This window comes from Mus caroli, chromosome X (assembly GCF_900094665.2).
Source record: "Mus caroli chromosome X, CAROLI_EIJ_v1.1, whole genome shotgun sequence".
Lineage (NCBI taxonomy): Eukaryota > Metazoa > Chordata > Mammalia > Rodentia > Muridae > Mus > Mus caroli.
Genome location: NC_034589.1, coordinates 96377780 through 96381544, shown reverse-complemented (window position 1 = coordinate 96381544; position 3765 = coordinate 96377780).

Sequence of the window (3765 nt, the reverse complement as noted above, 5' to 3'; positions counted from 1 at the left end):
ACTATGTTCATAGCAGCCTTATTTATAATAGCCAGAAGCTGGAAAGAACCCAGATGCCCCTCAACAGANGAATGGATACAGAAAATGTGGTACATTTACACAATGGAGTACTACTCAGCTATTAAAAAGAATTATTTTTCTTTTTCAAGACAGGGTTTCTCTATGTAGCCCTAGCTGTTCTGGAACTCACTCTGTAGACCAGGCTGGCCTCAAACTCAGAAATCCACCTGCCTCTGCCTCCCAAGTGCTGGGATTAAAGGCGTTCGTCACCAATGCCTGGCTCAAAATTCTTTAGTCTGCTTCTCCCCCTTGGTTCTAGACGCCATTCCCAGTGATGTCTACACTTGTTTGGCAGCATTAGGATGGAATCCAGGGACTTTCAAATGTGAGGCAAGTGCTCAATACTGAGCTATACTCCAAGCTCTTTGTATACACCTTTTCCTATCCTAGTGCTAGTTTGCTGTGTACACCGCAGCACCCCTGACTTCATGGTACTCTACTGAACATTTACAGGCATTCACAATGTACTGAGTGGGCCACTGTCCTGAGCAAAAGACAAGGTACTAAAAAGCTTTTCAAAGTTTCAAGATGTTTTAGAGTTTATTGCCATTAGTCATTGTTACAGATTTGTATGTGAGCTTATTTACTTTGTGGGTGTGGACTGGAGATGGAACCCAGGGCCTTGCTTATGTTAGGTAGGTACTCTTATTACTGAGCTACATCCCCAGCCCTTTGAAAGTGGCTTAAGGTACTATTATGTGAAACTACTACTTCAATAGTACTTTCTTTGCATTTTAGCTGAGTTCTGATTTGTGTTTGGAGTCAAAGCCATGATATTGTATTCCAAATTAACCAGGAATTTGCTATGTAGCTCCACACTGGCCTTGAACTCACAAGCCTCCAACCTAAGCCCCAGTGAACTGGGATTACAAGAATGTAGCACCATGCCTAGCTTATTTTGAACACTTTTCTATTATAGTGGCATCGCTGCTTAATGGCAGAAATTCAGAATTTTTAAAAATGGGAAAGTTGAGTGTGTAGACAAAATCACCAATGTTTCTAAGGTCAGATAACACAGGGTTACCACAGCATGGAGCTGAAGCAAGAACGCGTAGTGTTCAAAAGATCACTCTTCAGCATCAGTTAGAGGGCAGTGAGATGGCTCAGCAGGTAAGAAGGTGCTTGTTGTGTGTCCTGGTTTGAGTAACAATGGCTCCCATAGGCTCATATATTTGAATGCTTAGTCATCAGGGACAGGTACTACTCCAGAAGGAATAGGAGGTGTGGCTTCGCTAGAGGAAGTGTGTTTCTCTCTTTGCTTGCTGATGATCCAGATGTAGAACTCTCAGCTACTTCTCCAGCAACAAGTCTGTTTTTATGCTGCCATGCTTCCCACTGTGATAACAGATTAAACCTCAAAAACTGTCAGCAAACCGCAATTGCTTTCTTTTGTAAGATTGTTGTGATCACAGTGTCTCTTCACAGCAATAGAACACTGACTAAGACATTGTGCAAGTCAGAAGACATGAGTTCAATCTTGGAAGAGCCTCCAGCTCTTCAACCTTCTCTTTAAAGAAATGTCTGTCAAAGAAGGTTCTTGGAGGCCTTCAGGTTTCTCAGCCAGAGTGAACATATTCCTGAAAGCTGTTTCTAACCTCCACACTTAAATACATGGATTCTGTACACACATTTCATGTATACACATTTATATACTAGTTAAATGTTGTAATTCAAAAAATTGGCAAATTTTTATTTTTCAAGCAGCATGGTGCTTTATTATTCATTTTACATTTTTATGTCATAAAAGAGCAGGTAAAACATTTTAAAATATAGATACAAAGTACTCTTGAGATGGCTCTGTGACCATCCTGCTGCCAAGCCTGTGGACCCGAGTTTGGTTCCCAGGACCTCCACAGGGGAAAGAGAAGCAGCTCAGCAAGCTGGCCTCTGATCTCCATGCACTTGCTGTGGCACAGACACACACTAAATAAATCAATCCAACAACAAGAGAGAGATGGAGGTAGATAGCACTGGGGTGGGGAGCCAGCTCAGTCAGTGAAGTTCTTGCTGTATAAGCACAAGCAAGAAGGCTGAGTTCATTCCCCAGAATCTGGCGTGCTGACGAGTGTTTATAATCCTAGTATTGGGAAGATAGAGAAAAGAAGGTCCCTATGGCTTGCTGACCAGCCAGTCTAGCAGAATTGGTAAGCCCAAGCCAATAAGAACATCTAGCCTTTACATACAGGCATGACCGAACACTTTAAAAACAATTTTTAAAATAGATAAAAGAATATTACTCATAGAAAGGAGAACCATAATTGTAACCTATGTGTTAGGTTTCTATTGTTTTGATAAAACACCATGACCAAGGGGCTGGAAAGATAGCTCAGCAGTTAAGAGCATTGACTGCTCTTCCAAAGGTCCTGAGCTCAATTCCCAGCAACCACATGGTGGCTCACAACCATCTATAATGGGATCCAATGCCCTCTTCTGGTGTGTCTGAAGACAGCTACAGTATACTCACTTACATAAAATAAATAATTCTTAAAAAATAAAACAAAACACCCCACCAAGACCAAGAGGGTTTAGAAACCCTCTAGGCAGGGTTTCTCTGTGTAGCCCTGTCTGTCCCAGAACTCACTCTGTAGACCAGGCTGGCCTGGAATTCAGAGATCCACCTGCCTCTGCCTCCTGAGTGCCACTGCAAGCTGGCTAGGAAATGTGTATTTATTTTAAATTTTGTCCCTTTAGCCAGGAATTGAAGAATACCTGCTTAGTTTAGTACAGACAATCTCATGGGAGAAACAAGTGCCTTTTTTCTTTTCTTTTTGTTTTTTTTTTTCTTTCTTTCTTTTTTTTTTTTCCAAGACAGGGTTTCTCTGTATAGCCCTGGCTGTCCTGGAACTCACTTTGTAGATCAGGCTGGCCTCAACTCAGAAATCTGCCTGTCTCTGCCTCCCAAGTGCTGGGATTAAAGGTGTGCGCCACCACTGCCTGGCTAAGTGCCTTTTTTCTAATTTTAAGTTAGACCATTTAGTTGTGTGTGTGTGTGTCCTTGTGTGCCATAGCATGCATGTGGAGGTCAGAGGATATGCTAGCTACTTTTATATCAAGTTGTCTGTCACAAGCTAGTCATTTGGGAAGAGGGAACCTCAGTTGAAGAAATACCACCAAATCAGTCTGTGGGCAAACCTGCAGTATGTATGTATGTATGTATGTATATATATTTTTAGTGAAGATAAAAATATGAGATGTCTTGACTCATTGTGGGTGGTAGCAACTCTGTGTTTGTGGTCCTTAGTTCTAAAACAAACAAACAAACAAACAAACACCAAACAAAAGAGCAGGCTGAGAAAGCCAGGAGGAGGAGGCAGTATTTAGTACCCCTCCATAACTTCTGCTCCAGTTTCTGCCTCCAGGTTCCTACCCTGACTTTCTTCAATGATGGGACTACGGTGTGGAACTGTAAGCGAAATAAACCCTTCTCTTCCCAGATTGTTTATGGTCATGGTGTTTTATTGCAGCAATGGAAACCCTAACTAAAGCAGAGGACAAGTTACAGCAGTTACCAGTTCTCTCTACCATGAGGGGCTCAGGGACTAAAGTCGGGCTATCAGACATGGCAGTAGGCACCTTTTCCTGCTGAGAAACCTGAAGGCCTCCAAGTACCTTCCTTTTTTTTCTTTTTTTTTTTGATTTATTTATTTATTATATGTAAGTACACTGTAGCTGTCTTCAGACACTCCAGAAGAGGGCGCCAGATCT